At 39.2% G+C, this 19688-nt stretch overlaps 1 protein-coding gene across 2 annotated transcripts in view; it reads left to right on the forward strand.

Moving 5' to 3' along the window:
• PPP4R4 (protein phosphatase 4 regulatory subunit 4) overlaps window positions 1-19688 on the forward strand; it is a gene marked incomplete at both ends in the record, with an annotated part of 113025 nt that overhangs the window by 42909 nt on the left and 50428 nt on the right. The window lies entirely within an intron of this gene.

Raw genomic sequence — 19688 nt, forward strand, 5'->3', positions numbered from 1 at the left:
ATGCCTAATAATTGAACTGAGGAAGTTGTATACATTTTGAATTATGATGAAAATATTTAAGAAATTAGTTCTTAATATTTCTTTAGTCATTTTTCAGTAGAGCCATTTTAAAGTTAGCTTTTTAATAGCTAAAAATCTTATAAAATCCTAGGTGTATTATTTGATATTTTGTTGACTCAAACCTTTATTGACACATTAATCCATATTTCTACATTGATAATATAATTTCTATTAAAGGTCCTATGGTAGCTCTGAAGAATCATCAATAAAGGTTAAATTATTCCTATCAGAATACTGATTTTGTTTTAATTTTATTGCTTCTTAAATTTCTTCAGAATTGGTTTTCCTGCTATGAGCATAAAATATATGATCTGTCATATTCTTTCTTCTGAGTACTTCATATTATTGACTTTAATATATTATGATAAATATTTAATCATTAATATTTATCATTTATTTGCATGCATGTGCAAGTCTCTTTTATGAGAACTTAAGAACAAAGCAGACAGCAATTCGTATGTTCTAGGAGTTTACCTGCTAATGGGCCAGAGAGGGTACATGGTAATAGAGATAATGTTTTGCTAACAACATGTTTTGACTTACTTTGGCTTTTCCTTTGGTTGTAACTTTTTTTTCTTAATTTGTTACTCATTTACATATGTTTAAAATACTTACGTATGTTTAAAATACTGTAATTTACTCTGTTCGTGGGTTTTACTGTTAGGCAGACACAGCGTGGTTCCAGGCTGGGATTCAGATTAGAGATGGACTGTTGTTTTTCACAAGATGCCCACATTTCTATGCAGGCAATATGAATTTTCTTGCTGGTTATAATGGTGAACTGAAATAATGTTTATGTTATCATTATATTTTATTCCCAAGTAAAGCAAACTTCTTCATATTTTTCTATAATTGTATCATAATTTCAAAGGAATCAAACCTACATAGACTAGGTTTATTTTCACATTTAATTTTAGGGATATTAACTGACCTGAGCTCTTCAGCATGATACCTGGAAGTACTGTTTAAATAATAGTAGAAAGGAATAGGTGTTTAGATCCTCTTGGTTGTGGAGTTAATGTTAGCAAGCATGCTAGACTTAAAGCCCAGAGTATCGACTGTGCTGTACATTCTGTGCTGAGCTGGCTACATTTGGTCCACTGAAAGCATGTTGAGTGTCCAAAGTTATATAGAGCAAGAAAAAAAGATGAAAAAGAGTAGATATAGGTCTCTAAATTATTGTGTCAAAATCTTTTGCAACTCCTAAGAAACCTTAATTTCATAGAAATGTATAAATAATATATACATGTATGTGTAAGGCCCTGGGTTCAGTCCTCATGACCAAAAAGAGAAATAAAAATATATATTCTCATGTGCAGCATATTTGTACAAAGTATCACCTGTATCTTCTAAAATTATAAATGTGCCTGAGTTATAGAGATATGGTTTTAATAAGCTTTTAAAGTAGTTAACTTGATCCATTAATACAGAGGATTAACTGATTAAGTGCATACTAAGAAAGTATATACTAATTAATTTGTATTGAGAAACCTTTACTGCTAAACTATTTTCTTCATTTCTTTCTTTTTTTTATGGTACTTGGGATGGAACCTAGGAGCATTCTGCCATAAAGCTATACCCCTAGCCCAATTTTGTATTCTTTATCTTGAAACAGGATCTCACTGAGTTGCAAAGGGCCTAAGTAGCTGAGGCTGTCTGCGAACGGCGATCCTCCTGTCTCAGCCTCTCACATGCTGGGATTGCAAGTGTGCAGCACCACGCTCAGCTTATTTTCTTAATTTCTTTAATCAATAAGCAGTCAGTTAATTTAGGACCCTCATTTATGTTACTTTGGACTAAGTTTCCAAGAGATACGAAAAGGTAGACAATTCTGAGACTAGATTCTATGTCAGGAAGGCCTAAAAACTAGAAGAGAATCTAAGAACAAAGATATAGACTAGAGCATTGTGTGCGTGATTCTGACTTAATGTAAAAATGCTGAAAATAATACAGCAAATGAAAAGGGATTTATGTAGGCATCTGTCAACAATACTTTTATAGAGGATTTAATTTGTAATGTAGATAGACTTTCGCCATTCTCATTTCAAATGATGAAACCTGTGCTTCTGTGCAAATCATTTTATAATCATTGCACTTGCTGGAATACATCGGCTCTCCTGACCTCTTCAGTCTGCCTTGCTTCTAAGAGTGTTTACAGTCTAGTGGTAAAGACACCGAAAGCTCACACAGAGCCATCTGTCACTTTGCCATGGCTCCAGTTTCTTAGTTAATTTTATGGAAAAGCTATCTTGTATTTCAAAGCGAGCATTTAGTTAGCAATAATGGCATTATCATTTATTCATAAATAGTTACTGAGTACTTCTCAGGGCAGGCGCTGTTCTAAGTTCTGGGGAAATAGGGATGAACAAAGCAGTGGACTTGTGCTTTGGAGGCTGCAGTACAGAGGGGGAAAGAAACTTTAAACAAGTAAATTAAAAGGGAATAATTGTTCTATGTGATCAGGGCTCTGTGTGTAAAGAACAGCAGACAGTGAGATAAGGTTACAGGGAGACCTGTGGGGTTGGGAGGCCCAGCAAAGCCTCTTTGAGGAGCTGCAACAGAAGGGATGGCTCTGTGTGTGTGTGTGTGTGTGTGTGTGTGTGTGTGTGTGTGTGTAGTTGGGGGCAGGGTTGAGGGGAGGCCTTTGAGAGTCAGGAAGGAGCAGTCCAGGTCCAGAAAGCAACAGGTGGCTGAGGTACAAGGGCTTGGTGGAACTGGGAGGCCGTGTGCTTGGAATCTAATGGAGGGTCGGGCGACTTGAGAAGGGGTTGGGAAGGACAGACACAGAATGAGCCCGAGTTGGTCAGTCCTTCTAGATAGTAGGACGCTATCAAAGGTGTCAAGAGCAACAGTGACTTAGTCCCATTTACACTTTACAGTGATCATCTTGGTTGCCACGTGGATAGTGGCTGGCAATGGGATGAGGAGGAAACCTTGGCACTGGTTCTTATGATACTTGATGGTGGCTAGGATCAAGATGACTGTTCAGGATGGTAGAGTATGGCGAATGCATCTGAGGTACATTTATTGAGATAGTACGAAGAACACTTCACAATGGGTTGGATTAAAAAAGTGAGGGATGGCTTGTAGATTTCTAGTTGAGTATCCTATGATTCTGCTGGTGTAGTTTTGTAGTTGATGGTCTTGTTAAGTCTGTGGGAGAAAATATTCTGAGTACTTACCAAAACATGTCTTGTATGAATGATTTGTTTTGAGAGAAGTATCAATAGTCAATACTTCATGCAAGAAGTAATCACTCTCAAGGTTCATTTGTAGCAATAGTATACACAGATTTTAGAGCTTACTTCCTGACTTTACCTTAAGAACAACCGATAAAGTGATGTTGGATACTTTCTGGCTTTATGTTTTGTTGCATTTACCTACTGATATTTCTGGGTTTTTTTGCATTTGTGTTTCATCCTAATAATGAGGTATAAAATGAAAAATGGAATTGAAAAATAGGCTTCTCTTCACTGTTTTATAGATGCAGGAATTTAAGATTAAAAATAAAATGGCAGAGCTGGGTGGGAGTGTTGGCACATACTTGTAATCCCAGTACTTGAGAGGCTAAGGCAGAATTCCAGGATTGAGGCCAGCCTCAGCAACTTGGTGAGGCCCCCTGCAACTTAGTGTGACCCTGTTTAAAAATAAATAAATAAATAAGCATTGCTGAGTTTGGTGGCACATGCTTGGAACCCAGCATTTGGGAGGCTGGAACAGGAGGATCAAGGTTCACAGACAGCCTCGGCTACTTAGTGAGGCCCTTTGCAACTCAGTGAGACCCTGTTTCAAAATAAAGAATAAAAAATAGATTGAGGTGGAGCTCAGAGGTAGAATGCCCTGGGTTTCATCCCCAGTAACACAAAAGTAAATAAGTAAATAAATAAATAAAAATAATAAATAGGGCTGGGTTTGTAATTCAGGTAGAATGCCCCTGGGTTCAAATATTCAGTACCACCCCCACTCCCTTACAAATTGACAGAAAGAAAGTTTTGATAGGAATTGAGTGAATTCCACTGTATTTCCACAAGTTGCTTTCTAAATTGTGTCCAAAGTGGATGACAATGAATGGGTAGTAAAATGAGGCCATTCATCTCAAGGTTCAAGTTAAATAAGGCTCCAATTTAATTACTCTAAGTACAGAGACACTTTAAAATATAGTTGTTATAGTATATTCATGTTGTATGATTTAACCTTAGAATATCTTGAAAAAATAATTTTCTCTGTGGTATATTACTGTTTGAATTCTTTTTTCATAGTATATTAAATTGAAGTATTACATGTTAATTTTAGTGTTTGATTTGAACTTTTGTCATCTAGAATTGAAAGAACTTATCAGGATAAAATTTCTAAAATACTGTAATTCTTTATAAAACTTTACATGTTAATGATATACTGATATAGGTGATGTCTTTTTAATGCAATGCAAAAAAGTTTATAGTTATAAGAACCTTATAATGCAATTATAATTTTCTGTACATTGAGTTATTCAGTTCATTTTAGTGCTTTTCACTTATATTTTGGCTTCTAAACTATTGTCATAAAATCACAGAGTGGAAAACGTGCAAGGCCAGGTATAACTATAACATTAGTGGATATTTTTTGAGGTCTTATTGTTTGCCAGGCTCTGGGCTCTTTTAAAGATTTATACATTGCAATCTCTGAATCCTGACAGCAGTTCTATAGGGAGCCCTTGTTAGAGGAGAAAACCACTTAGTTAAGTAACTTTCCTCAAGTCCCAGAGCTAGTGAGAGGTGGTGAAAAGGAAGCCCGACTCCTGGGTCCTTCCTCTTGACCTGCGTTCAGCCTCCTCTGCTGCTCAGAACTGCAGCAGATCTAATGATTGATTCATTCCTCAAGCCTTCATTTCTCGTCTGCTTTCTGCAGCATCTCCCACTGGACCTGCTCCTTCTATTTAAAAGGTCAATCTTATCTTAGAACCTTTGGAACAAAATTGCTTAATTGTTGTAGTAAGCAGATTAATGCCTCCCTCCCTGAGATATGAGGCCGTAATCCCTGGAAAGTGCAAGTATGACCTTAACTGGGGAAAGAGACTTCTTAAATGTGGTTAAATTAGGATCTTGAGATAGGGAGAGGGTCCTGGGTTATTTGGGTGGGTGATTATATTTAGCCTAAGTGCCTGCTGTGCCCTTAAAGGAAGGCGGGGGCAGCATGAGTGGTGAATGAAGACCTCATGCTTAAAGGAAGGCCAGGAAGAGACCTTGGAGCCTCTGGAGGGAGCCTGGCCTTCACAGTACTTGATCTTGGGGAGGGATACTGAATTAGAACTTCCTGCTTTCTAGAGCTGTGAGAAATTAAGATTTTATTGTCTAAAACCACTTAGTTTGTGTTAATTTGTTACAATAGCCAAGGAAAAATGAATACAGGTAATATAACATGTCAGAATTGAGTATCTCACCATGTCCTTTCTGAGTCCAGCATCTACTAGGATTTCCCTTTCTTTCATAAAGGCAGAGAGTCATTATCAGTTTGTCTAATCACTGTGTCCTCAGAATCTAGAACAGCAAATAGTGCCTGATAAATAATAGACACTCAAAATAAAGTGAATGTTGATTGAACTTAACCCATTTTGTCTTGTCCCAAATGTGTATCACCTATAAAAAACTTAAATGGAACAAGAAATATACCACTTATGGTAACTTTGAAATAATTATGTTTTTAGAGGTCTATTTGAAAAAATTAATAGGTGAATGACAAGAGTGTTTGAAAAATTGAAAACAGATGAATAAGTCATAAGTCTTAGATTATGATTTTCATTCTTTTTGGGTATCTATGTCAATTTTGTTGGAATATTCACAGAATTGAAAACTTAGAACTGAATTGGTAATATTTTGAATTAGTAAGTTAAACTTGAGTCAATTCATTGATGGCATTCTTGGGTGAGAAGTAAATACACAATACTAGTGCAGTGGTATAATACTTTTTTCCTAGAAAGATTTTTTATGGGGATGGGAGGAAAAGGTAGAGATACTTAAGAGAAAAAGGATAAAAGAGACATAGTAAATCAATATGAAATTTTGATTATTTGAAATTGGTGGATAGGATATAGCATTTTGATTCTGAAAAGATTTATTAATTTTACTTGACTTTATTTTCATATGCAGAAATTATATAAAATATTATAAATTTCTCCCAGTGTTCACACTATGAAAGCTGTTCTAAGAGGAACATTTATAGCTGTGTCCACATAAAAAAATCAGAAAAATTCCAAATAAACAACTTAGTGATACATCCCAACGCCCTAGAAAACAAGAACAGACTATAGCCCCCAAAAATTTAGAAGGAAGGAAATAATTAAGATGAGAGCCAAAATTAATGAAGTAGAGAATAAAAAAATAATACAAAAGAGCAATGAAATTAATAGTTGGTTATTTGAAGAGATGTGATTGATAAACAGCTTAACTAACCACAAGAAAGACATAGAAAACTCAATAAACTTAGAGATGGGAAAGGAGAGACATACTGTCACAGGTCACAGGTCAGAGAATCGTTAGGGACTGTTGGAAACTTAGATTCAATAAATTGGAAAGTCTAAAAGAAATAGATACACTTCTAAAACGGAACCAAGATGATGTAGAAGACCTAAAGAGACCAGTAACAAGCAACAGATCAGGGCAGTAACAAAACACTTCCAACAAAGAAAAGCCAGGTGGGTCCCAGCTGAATGCTATTATACCCTTGCAGAAGAACCGCTGCCAATATCCTTCAAGTTACCCCAGGAAATAGAAAGGGTGAGCACTCCCAAGTTCATTCTCTGAAGCCAGTATCACTGATACCAAGACCAAGGTACACCGTGGAAAGAAGACTACAGACCAGTATCTCTGATGAAATAGATGCAAAAGCTCTAATAGAAAATTAGTCATTTGAGCCAATGTGGTGATGCACGCTGTCATCCCAGTACTCGGAGGCTGAGACAGGAGGATCTCAGGTTCATGGCCAGCCTTAGCAGCTTACTGAGGTTCTCAGCAAAACCCTGTTTCAAATTAAAATAAAGAGCTGGGAGTATAATTCAGAAGTAGCATGCCCCTGGGTTCAGTCCCCAGCACACACACACACGCGCGCAAAAATTAGTAGTTTGCATCTAAAGTCACATCAAGGAGATTGCACATCAGGACCTAATTGTTTTTATTCTAGGGATGAATATGTACATCAATTAATGTAGTTCATCACATGAATAGAGCTAAGGACAAAAATCACATGATCATCTCAATAGCTGCAGAAAAAACATTCGAAAAAAATTCAGCACCATTTATGTTAAAAAAAAAAAAAAGCCGGAGACAGGAAGATCGACAGGTTTGAAGCCAGCTGTGCTGTCTTAAGGTAGGCCTGGGAGTGTAGCCTGGAGGTAGAAGGGTTTCCAGGAACTCCAGTACCACACACACACACACACACACACACACACACACACACACACACAAAAGAACTGAAGAACTTAGGAATAGAGGAACCTCAGCATCATGAAGGCAGTATATGGCAAACCCAAAGCAACATCATACCAAGTGGGGAAAACAAGTTATTTCCTTTAAAATCAGGAACAAGGTAAGGATTTCCCCAGTCACCACTCCTATTCAGTAACACTTGAAATTTTAGCCATTGCAATTAGGCAAGAGAAAACAATTAAAAGGATATATATAGGAAAAGAAGAAGTCAAACTCTGTATTTGCAGATGATAGAATTCCTACATCTAGAAGACCCACAACACTCTACCAGAACTCCACTTCTAGAGCTGATAAACAAGTTCAGCAAAGTAGTAGGATACAAAAATCAACATATAAGAACTCAATAGCTCTTCTCTATACCAGTAGTGAATTTACTGAAAAGGAAATCAGGAAAAATTTCTATTCACAATAGCCTCAAAAATATAAAATACCTAGGAATAAATATAACCAAAGAGGTAAATTATCGCGTCCCTAAGGCTCCGTCCTGCAGAGCCCCAGAAAAGAAGACACAAACGCCGAGTCTGCTGATGATGCTTCCTCTTTAATGCTTCCCACTCAATGTGCACAGCAGGCAAATATATATCAGTCTCATAACCCCTCCCTCATCACTCCACCAACCCCAAGCTTCCCACAGCTAGGGCATGCGCATTTCTAACCCTCTCATAGGCAGGCTGGTGGTAGCACGAGGCGCTGCGTCACTGATCATCCGTAGGGCGCCTGATAGGACTCACTGCGCAGGCTCAGGGCACCGCCAGCCTCGTGAGCCTCGTGACTTGGCAACATGCCTAGGCGCCATCTTGAGCCCATGCTGGCAACAAGCCTGGGTGCCATCTCAGTCCAGCTGAGTGGACCCCGACAGTAAATGATCTTTACAATGAAAATTATGGAGTATTGAATAAAGAAATTAATGAAGATATCAGAAGCTGTGTTCTTGGGTAGACAGAGTTAATAATGTTAAGTGGCCATGTTACCAAAAGCGAGTTACAGATTTAATGCAAGCCCTATGTAAATACCAATGGCATTATTTACAGAACTAGGAAAAAAGTTCCTCAAATTTATATGGAAGAACAAAAGACTGAGAATAGCTGAAGCAGTTCTTAGCAAAAAGAACAATGCTGGAGTCTATAGAATACCTGTTTTTTTTTTTTTTTGTGGTACTGGGGGTGGAATCCAGGGGCTTTTCTGCCTCTGGGCTATAGTCCCAGACCTATTGTATACTTTATTTGGAAACAAGGTCTCACTAAGTTGCTGAGGCTGGCTTCAAACCTGTGTGATCCTTCTGTCTCAGCCTCCCAAGCGCTGGAAGTACAAGCATGGGCCACCACGCCAACTTAATACCTGATTCTTTTTTTTTTTTTTTGGTGGTACTGGGGTTCCTGGAGGACCTTCTACCTCCGGGCTACACTCCCAGACCTCTCCGGGCTACACTCCCAGACCTATTTTATATTTTTTTTATTTGGAAACAGGGTCTCTTAAGCCAGCGAGGCTGGCTCCGAACCAGTGAGATCCTCCTGTCTCTGCCTCCCAAGCGCGGGGATTACAAGCGTGCGCCACCATGCCCGGCCTTATACCTGATTCTTAATAACACTTCAAAGCTATGTTAATAAAAATTGCATGGTATTGGCATAAAACTCTTAAGGCCCATAGAACGGTGGAATAGAGTAGAAGATACAGACACAAATCCATATATATATACAGCCAGCTGATTCTTGACAAAGTTGCCCAAAGTATGCACATTGCAGAAAAGATAGCTTTTTTAACAAATGGTGATGGAAAAATTGGGTATCTATATGTAGAAGAACAAACCTAGAGTTGTCTTTTTCCCTGCACAAAAGTCAATGCATAGTGGAAAAAAGACCTAGGAATTAGACCAGAAACTTTGTAGCTGCTAGATGAAAATATAGGGCTAACTCTCCAACATATAGGCACAGGAGCGACTTCCTCAGTAAGATACGTAGTGCTCAGGAAATAAAACTGAGAATTAATAAGTGGTGGTGTCAAATGAAAAAGCTTCTGTACAGGAAAGGAAACGAGTGTGAAGAGAAAGCCTATGGAACGGGAGGAAGTCTTCGTAGGCTACTCCTCTGGCAGAGGACTAATATGCACAATATAGGAAGAACTCAAAATCTTACCACTATAAAACAAAACAACCCAATCAGTAAATGGGCAGTTGAACTAAATCAACATTTCTCAAAAGTAGAAATACAGTTGGCCAACAAATACATGAAAGAGTATTCATTATCCTTATTCGGGAAATGCAAATCAAAACTACACTGCTACACTGAGATTTCATCTCCAGTTAGACTGGCAAATAAATCATAAAGACTAAATAACAATAATGCTGGTGAGAACATGGGAAACAGGAACATTTGTGCGCTCTTGGTGGAAAGAGGCTTAATGTCAGAGTATGAGAGCAGAGCATGCATACCCGTGCTGGCTCTGAATAAATAAATAAATAGATAGATAAATAAATAAAAAAATAGGATGGTAAAAGAGATGATACTCTTCAATGGATTTATCTGAAGCTTGGACACAACAGGAAAAATTCAGTGAACATGAGGACAGAAATTTTCCGAACTGAAAGATAAAAAACTGAAATAAAAAGCATTGAATGGTTTTGAAACAATATGAAATGATATAATACACACACACACACACACACACACACACACACACACACACACATATATATGATTGGAGTCTTAAGAAGAGAGAAGAAAGAACAAGGAAGAAAAGTTATTTGAATAAATAGTGGCTAAGAAATTAATGAAAAACAACCACACATAGATTCAATAATCTCAGAGAACAAAATAGGATAAATGTATATCTAGCATAATAAAACTGCTAAAAATATAACAATCTTGGGGGCAGTCACAACCAAAGGAAACATTAAGTACAGAAAAACACATGTGAAAATTGGACTTCTGGTCAGAAACTGCAGTTCAGAGGACAATAGTATGTCATATTAAAAGTACTGAATGCAAAAAAAGCGAAATAAATAGGCCAGTTGGGATGGCATGTGCCTGTAATCCCAGCGTTTGGGAGGCTGAGACAGGAGGACTGCAGGTTCAAGGCCAGTCAGCACCTTAGCAAGGCCCTCAGCAGCTTAGTGGGAGCTGCTTCAAAATAAAACAAAGTATAAAATAAAATAAAATAAAGTAGGGCTGGGAGTGTGGCTTGGAGGTAGAATGCCTCTGGGTCCAATCCCCAGCACCAATAAATAAATAAAGCCAACCAGAGATCTATGCCTAGTAAGAATTCCATTAAGGATGAAGGCAATGCTTTTTTCAGACAAAAGGAAACAGAGAGAAATAATTACATTCTGGCGGTGAAAGATGGTAACAGAAGTACTTTAGGCAGAAGCAATTTGATGCCAGCTGGAGCTATGAATCCGACATGAAGAAGTGAAGAAATGTGTATGAAAAAGAAGCAATATCTATTCTACATAATACTTTCAGAAAATAGAGAAGGAATTAAGAACTTTTAAAGTTCTTCTATGAGGCCCAGCAATATGTAATGGGGCATAGACACTACAACAGACAGACAGACAGACAGACAGAAAACTGTAGATGTCTATTCCTCCTGAGTTTAGATGTAAACATCTTTAGAAGAACAGCAAGTCAGATCTAGGGGATTTGATGATATGAGATAGTACATCAGAACCAGTTGGGGCTTATCTCAAGAATTTGGGGTTATTTGAAAATTCAAAACTGAATGACACAAATGATCAGCAAACTAAAGAGATAACAGCACCATCCAGGCCTCTCAGTAGATTTAGAAAAAAAGTATTTGACAATAATATAACAGCAAGCAGACTAGGAATAGGAGTTTTCTCTATGAAGAAAATCTGTAGGTCCATCTTACTGAAAGCTGAAGACTGAATGCTTTCTTCAGAGATCAGGAAAAATCCGAGTGTGTTTGCTCTTAACCACTTCTAACACCATACTAGATATTCTAGCCAGTGCAGTAAGGTGACAAAAAGAAATGAAAGGTACCCATATTGCAGAGAAAGGAATAAAACTATGGAATAATAATATGTTATTATCTATGTACAAATCTAGAAAAGAAAAATGCTAGAACTACTAAAAAAGTATAGAATGTTGTATGATACAAGATCAATACACAAAAAAATCCATTGCATTTCTACATACCAACAGCAAACATTCGGAAATTGAAGGTTTTTTTGGTGAACTATCAAATTAGCATTAAAGAGCTGAGTGTGGTGGCGCCTGCTTGTAATTCCATTATTTGGGGGGCTGAGACAGGAGGATCGTGGTTTGCGGACAGCCTCAGCTACTTAGTGAGGCCCTTTGCAACTCAGTGAGACCCCGTTTCAAAATAAAGAATAAAAAATAGGGCTGGGGGTGTAGCTCAGAGATAGAATGTCCCTGGGTTCCATCCCCAGTACCACCCCTAAATGAATCATGAATAAATTTATCATGAATAAATCTGATAAGTGATATTTAAGACTTATATGCTGGAAACTATGGAACATTGCTGAAAGGAGAGAACAGGAGGATAAAATGAATGAGAGAAAATAAGAGAACTAAGAGAATGGAAAGATGAGCCATATTTACAGATCAGAAGACTTAATATTTTCAAGATGCCAGTTTTCTTCAAATCAATTTGTGTACTTAATACAAAATAATTACAAAATTCAGTGGGTTAGTTCAGGGGGTGGTTATGATTTGGGTGTGGAATGGCTCCCAAAAGGCTCTTATGTTGAAAGTTCCAAATGCAATAATATTTTGAGGTGAAATAATGAACCAGGGCTCTGATCTCATCAGTGGACGAGTCCCTGAAAGGTTAATAATCTGAATGGATTTACTGGGTGGTAACCTAGCAGGGGGCTTGGCTAGAAGAGTTAGGTTGGTGGGGGTGTGGCTCTGGGTTCACCTGTCCCTGGTGCTTTTTGTCTGGCTCTCTGCTTTGTGCTATCATTGAGTTCAGTTCAGCCTCTCTGTTTTTTATTTTTATACTATTTTATGGGTGCATTATAGTCTCACATCATAATGTGGTTCGTTGCTCCTGATAAACATGCACCTAGCACTTGGTGGGCTGAAGTTTTCTTCACCATGCTGTGCTGTGACGTTGTCTGCCTTGGAGCCGGAAGACTCTGGACAGTACCTCAGAAACCAAGAGCTAAGTAAACATTTCCTCCTCCATAGTGATCAGGTCAGGTATTTTGGTCACAGTGGCTGAAAAGCTGACTAAAACAGAAATTGATACCAGGGAGTGTGCTCATGGCTGTGTCTAAACCTGGCCATGTGGTTCAGAAACCTTTGGAACTAGTTTTAAGGGGAATTTTGGGAAAGGTCTGGAGCTATAGGCTCCAGAAGCCTTAGAATGTTAAAGCAGTGCCTAATGAGCAATTCTGGAGGGAACTCTGGAGGGAACAAGAATGCCTGTAGGAATGCAAACAGTAAATACTGTGTTTATAAGGTCTGAGGTAGAAATGAAGACATAATTGGGCATTGGAGGAGAAATAATTTGTGTAACGTTTTGGCAAAGAACTTGAAGACATCTTGCTCGTGTCCCGAGACTTGCTTGAGGCGGAAACTAAAGGTGATGGACTAACTAACCTGGTGAAGGAAATTTCAAGGCAGCCCAGAATTCAGAAGGTGGCATGAGTATTGCTGGCAGCTTTTGTCCAGGTTTACTGTGATAAAAGAGAACAGAAAATCAAGGAGAAAGTGTTTGGCAGAGAATGTGTGTGAAAACGAGGCCGAGAAAGGTGCGGTTTCTGCAGATTATGACCACTAAAGAGCAGTTAAGTACTTTGCTGAGACAAAGAATTCTGTCCCAGTCAGAATTCTCACTGCTATAATCCAGAACAGCTGAGCACACAACTTACAGGAAGCAAGATGATTTGCTCAGGTTTTCTTTTTAGGCTTCTGGTTTAGTCATGTGAGGCCAGGGTCTGCGTATCTCAGGGCATGGTGGTGGTACGCCGAGAGCAGGGGAGAGCAAAGGCTCTGCTCTCACCTCACGGAAGCCTGAAGCCAGAGAACAAGCAAGCCAGGGGATCCAAAGACAAACACGCAGTCCCTACGCCACGCCCCCGGGGCCCCTCCAGCCACACCCTACCTGCCTAGGTTACCTTAGTGACTAATTCCTAAGCCTCAGGATTTAATTACATCAACTCTGAACATTGTGAGCTCTTCGGGGTACATTCTATAACCATAATAAATGCCATTGGGCAGTTCAGGAATTAGCAAGATTCATCCAGTGCAGGCCCAAGGGTGTTACCATGGCAATGCATTTGGAAGAGGTCACTTGAGTGAAGGTTCTGGGAAAGGGTTCCATATTCAACTGCCTGGGCTTTTGGAGGCCATCCAGACCTAGCCAAAGAAGGCCTGGTTACCTTCTGAGCCAATGGCAAACCTTGGCATTGTTCCCATGGTGCTGGTTCTGCGGGGATGCAGGATACTGGAGGGAAAGGGTTATGGAAGCTTCTGCCGTGATTTCAAAGGAAAGCCTGGGTGGCCAGGCAAAGAGTAGGAGGATAGGAATCCCTGTGGGCAGGCTCTGAGGGGGTAATTCTCAGAGTTGAGAGTGAAGCCAAAGCTTTAGTGGAGACCCTAGGGAATTAGAGAGGCCGGGAATGTAGAATATCTGCCTAGGAAAGCTGCAAGCTGTGGACAGTGGAGCCAGTTCAGAGGGCAGCCCCAGCAGGTGCAATTTGCAAGGCCAGAGGAGTGGGCTGCTGAGGCCGTTTGGAGATGAGATCTCACCACCGTCTGCTCTGTATGCTGTGGACATGGAGCCACACCTCTGCTGTGCTGTGGGTTATGATCTTGTTTTGGTCCCATTCCCTCTGTCTATGCTCTTATTCCTCCCTTTTGGAATGAGAATGTTTACTCTGTGCCATTGTATTTTAGAAGTACGCATCTTGATGTATTTTTACAGGGTCTTATAGGTTAAAGTTTGCTTTAGTTCTAGAAGAAACTTCAAACTTTTGAGCAAATTTGGAACTGTTAAGACTACGGGGACTCCTAGAGATGGATGGAATGTGTTTTGCAGTGTGAGATGGGCATGAGCTTTTGGGGCCAAGGGCAAAGTGTTATGTTTTGGGTTTAGAGTATTCCCATGAAAACTCCTGTGTTGAAAGCATAGTGTCCACTGCAGGAAGGTTCAGAGGTGGGGCCTACGGGAGGAGGGGGTCACTGGGGGTGTGGCCTTGGTGACTGCGTGGGTCTCTTTCTGCCCACCTTCCTCTCTCTGCCTCCGGCCTCCATTGAGCTGAACTCAGCTTTCCTCCACCACATGATGCCACCATGATGTCTGCCCTGGAGTCGGTGACAGTGGACCGCACCTGTGGAACCATGAGCCAAGAAACATTTCCTCTTCTCTCTCGTTTGTGCCGGGTATTTTGATTACAGCAACAGAAAAGCAGACTGACATGGATAGAAATGACAGGCTATTCGTAAAATTCATATGGAGATGGAAGAGACAAAGTTGGAAGACGACATTACCTGTTTTGAAGTTGTAATATGCAGCTGTAGCAATTAAGAGTATGATATTGGAGTGAAAACAGAAATGTGGGAATCACAGACTTTAAGAAACCCATCTATACTCTAAATATTGTTCGGTCATTTTCTACACAGGCGCAAAGGTAATTCAATGTAGAGAGTGTATGCTTTTCAGCGAACGGTAGTGGAACAATTGGGGAAAAAATCCATACCCTGCACTGCATAAAAAAGTCAACTCGGAATAGATTATAGCCAAAAACTAAACACAGTAAAAAGCTAAAATTGTACAAACTATAGTAGAAAACATAAGAGAAAAACCTTTGTGACCTTGGTTGGTTAGGCAAGGATTTCTTACATATGACACTAAAAGCTTGAACCATAGAATAAAAATTTGATAAATTTGATCTATTTTTCAGAAGAAACATATATGTAAATCTCATATTTGATAGAGGGCATGTGTTCAGAATATGTAAATGACTCTCAAAACTCAACAATAAGAAAACAATTCCATTTAAAAAGATGGGAAAAAATCTGACATTCACCAAAGACTCGTGGATGGCCACTATCATAAGAAAAGATGGTGACCATCACTACTAATTAGAGAATTCAAATCCTTCTATATACCCATTTAAAAATATTGACCATATCAAGCACTGGCAAGAGTGTGGGACAGCTCTCATACAATGTGGAAGGGAATATAAATTGGCAAAACCACTTTGGAAAATAGTTTGATAATTTCTGAAAAATTTAAACATCACCTTTTTATATCATTCATACTTTCACCCCTAAGGACTAGGAAAAGCATATATATATGTATACATATTGGTGATACTGGGGGTGGAACCCAGAGGCTTTCTACCTCTGCGCTATACTCCCAGACCTATTTTATATTTTATTTGGAAACAGGGTCTCACTAAGTTGCTGAGAGCCTCACTAAGTAGCTGAGGCTGGCTTTGAACCTGTGCGATCCTCCTGTCTCAGCCTCACAAGAGCAGAGATTACAAGCATGCACCACCATGCCCGGTGGAAGAGCATATTTTTACATAAAGATTTCCAAATGAATGTTTATTGCAGCTTTATCTGTAATAGCAAAGCCTGAGCTGGGCATGGTGGTGCACGCCTGTAATCCCTGCACTTGGGAGGCAGAAACAGGAGTATTGTACAGGTTTGAAGCCAGCCTCACTGGCTTAAGAGACCCTGTTTCCAAATAAAAATATAAAATAGGTCTGGGAGTGTAGCCCGGAGGTAGAAGGGTATCCAGGAACCCCAGTACCACCAAAACCAAAACAAAAACAAAAAAAACTTAAAAATAACCCAAATATCCACAAGAGATTGATAAATAAATTGTGGCAGAGCCATTCAGTGGGATAATGCATTTAAAAATATACTCTAGGTCCAAGTCATTTGTTGGTTATATGTTTAACCTGTAGCTTATCCGCATGTTTTAAAATTAATATATATAAATATATTTTTTGTGGTACTGGAGATGGGACCCAGGGGTTTTTCTACCTGCAAGCTATACTCTCAGACCTATTTTATACTTTATTTGGAAACAGGGTCTCACTAAGTTGCTGACAGCCTCACTAAGTAGCTGAGGCTGGCTTTGAACCTGTGCGATCCTCCTGTCTCAGTCTCCCAAGTGAAGGGATTATTTAATTATATTTTGTAAAGAACATGCTTGGGTTTTAGTTTTCAGTCTAATCTGGCACTCTATTTTAATTAGAACATTTGATCCATTTGTATTTTATGTATTTTCATTTTATTTTACCATTGTATTTACTTTTTCTTTTTGCCAAATACTCTTTTTTCTCATTTAATTCTTTTTTTTTAGTATAAAAAGTAGCTTTATTATTTTGCTTTTCCTGCCTTCTGTTCGCTTGGAAGTTGTGTAATTTTTAATTTTGCGGTACTGAGGATATACACCTACTGACTTTGCTTTTGTTAGTGACTTTAGCCAGTACAACAAACACGTTCTCAAGTTTAATCAGTTCATTGGTCTTTTTATGCTCTTTCTAGATAATACAAGAGCCTCACAATTCTTAAACTCCATTTAGCCTTTTAAGTGTTATTGTCAACTATTTTAATTATTTCAAGCCTCACAGATTGTATATGCATTGTTTCGTCTAGGCTGCCATTACTAAATGAAGTTCGCTTTCCTTTTACTTTTCCTGTTTGTTTTAACCTCAGAACAGTACCAGCCCTAAAGGTTTCGGTTTATAAACCTGCACAGATTCTACGTTCACCTCCACTGTCCCCTGCCATTGCCCCTCCATCCGCACAGATCAGTTGGTTATTTTCTAATGATGATATGGTAGAAATATTCTAGAACCTAAAATTAATATTCAGCCAAAATACGTGTGAAGTACCTTCCTATTTAAACTTTGTATACTTAAACTCCTTTATTTTATTGAGGTGAAATGATGTTTACAGTAGCAGTTCTCTACTTTTGTCTCTATTTTCTCTGTAGGGAATCTCATTCATATCCCATGTGTTTAAATAAGTCAGGTGTGGCCGGGCGTGGTGGTGCACGCTTGTAATCCCCGCGCTTGGGAGGCGGAGACAGGAGGATCGCGCAGGTTCGAAGCCAGACCCTGTTTCCAAATAAAAAAGCATAAAAATAGGTCTGGGAGTGTAGCCCAGAGGTAGAAGGGATTCCAGGAATCCCAGTACCACCAATAAAAAAAAATAATAATAATAAGTCAGGTGTGGTGGTGCACGCTTGTAGCCCAGCATTTGGGAGGCTGAGAAAGGAGGATCATGGTTCGAGGACAGCCTCAGGTACTTAGTGAAGTCCTTTGCAACTCAGTGAGACCTGTTTCAAAATAAATAAATAAATAAATAAATAAATAAATAAATAAATAAATAAATAAATAGGGTTGGGGTGTAGCTTTGAAGTAGAATGCCCCTGGTTTCCATCCCCAGCACTGCAAAAAATAAAGAAAAATTATGTATGAAATTCACTTACTTGTAGACAGATCCTTTTCCGAGGATCAGAACTGTATTTACAGCTTTCTGTTTGTAGTCTCTATTTATATATCTCAAATGCATCTCAGAGCTCGCATGTCCACGTTGAGCACACAGTATTTCCGCCAAGGTCTGAGCTTCCTGCAGTGCCCTCTTACCTGATGTGTATTTGCGTTTTCCTCCTGGTCACACGGAGGACTTTGGTAGTTATCCTTGATACCAGTGGTTCTTCACTACTCACTTATGTAATTCTGTTCTACATGTTTCTGGAATCCACTCAGCCTTCTCCAACTGCACTCCCTCCAGGGTTTTCTGAGGGTGTGTGCAGGCAAGGGGAATAGCGTTCCAGGGGTTCCTACCCTCGCTTCCTCCCGCCCCACGCCCCTTTCTTTCTTTCTGACCCACTCTCAGCATTATAGTCAGCATGCTATTTCAAAGCATTTAAAATGACAATTTGATATTCGCTTACTTAATGCAGCTAAGGCTGTGCATAATTGGAGCCGTCTGTTTCTTTGCCCCAGGAAACCCTTCCACTGCACTGCAGGCACACTGACCGAACCTCCTTCGCTCTTTGAGGTGACTTCTCAGTGCTGGGAAGGCTTTCTTTCCTACTTGTATTGCTTTCCTGTCTCCTGTTTCCCCCTTTGTCAAGGAATTTCTTTCTTTCACACAGGCCAGTAGTCACTTGTCAGTAAGGCCCTCTGTGACTCCTCAGAGGTCCTGTCAGGTGTGATGGTGTCTAACAGGGTCAGCAGTGCTATTAGAACATGAGGTCCATTGCTAGTCCTGCTTATCAATTTCTAGGTCTCCAGCACCTAGCGCAGAGCCTTGAACATAACTCAGCAAGTTATGTCTCTTGCGTGTGTAAATGTGGGTAAGGATCTGGAGGTACTCCAAGGTCAACCACTATATTTTTGGCTTTTTGCAGAATCCTTAGCATGGTAGTGGCAACTTAATAAATAATCAAATGAAATGGAAACTTCATTCTTTCTAGAATTATATTTTTAGTGAACTTCTTTAGAGAGAGTTTAGAAGGTAAAAAAAAACAGAATAGAGAAATATCTTTATTTTTACTTATTTATAGAAATCACTGGACTTTTCACTGCTGCTTTTCCCCAAGAAAACAGTATAATTCATTAATATTTCATAATGGATTATTTGAAATGGTAACTTAAAGGTATTACTTATGTAGGTATTTAATTATATATTAGATACTTTTTCTTATACCTTCTTTGCAAAGTTTTACATTGCTCCTTTGCACTGTGAGTCTAAATCATGAAATTATCCAGTATTCTAATTTATGACATTTAAAGAGTAACATGGCAGAGCAGCCCACCTGGAGGCTAAGCTTCAAACCCACGGTCTTGCAGTCTGTTTTGCTGGCTTGGTGACTGCATAAGAACACCTCCTTGCTCTTTCATAGTGGTTGCTGCTGGGGTTGGTCGTTCCTTTATAGAAAGGGCTTTTAAGGATATTTTTATGTGTACCTCCTCATGAACCTTGTATTTAATCACTGAGATACAGATTTAAAGAAGGGCAAGACGCGTCTCTCCGTTGTTTCTGTCTGCTGTGTGCACTTGGTTTCCCACCCAGCCTGTGATTTCCTGCGCTCGGAGCCGGTTCTCACACCCCTTGTTCTGGTGTAGAATGTGGCAGCCAGGGATAGGGAAAACAAGGATGCAGCCCAGTAAATTCTTTGAAGGCATCTTAGACTTAGCATTTCCAGTTACTC

Source organism: Muscardinus avellanarius (assembly GCF_963383645.1).
Source record: "Muscardinus avellanarius genome assembly, chromosome: 12".
Classification (NCBI taxonomy): Eukaryota; Metazoa; Chordata; class Mammalia; order Rodentia; family Gliridae; genus Muscardinus; species Muscardinus avellanarius.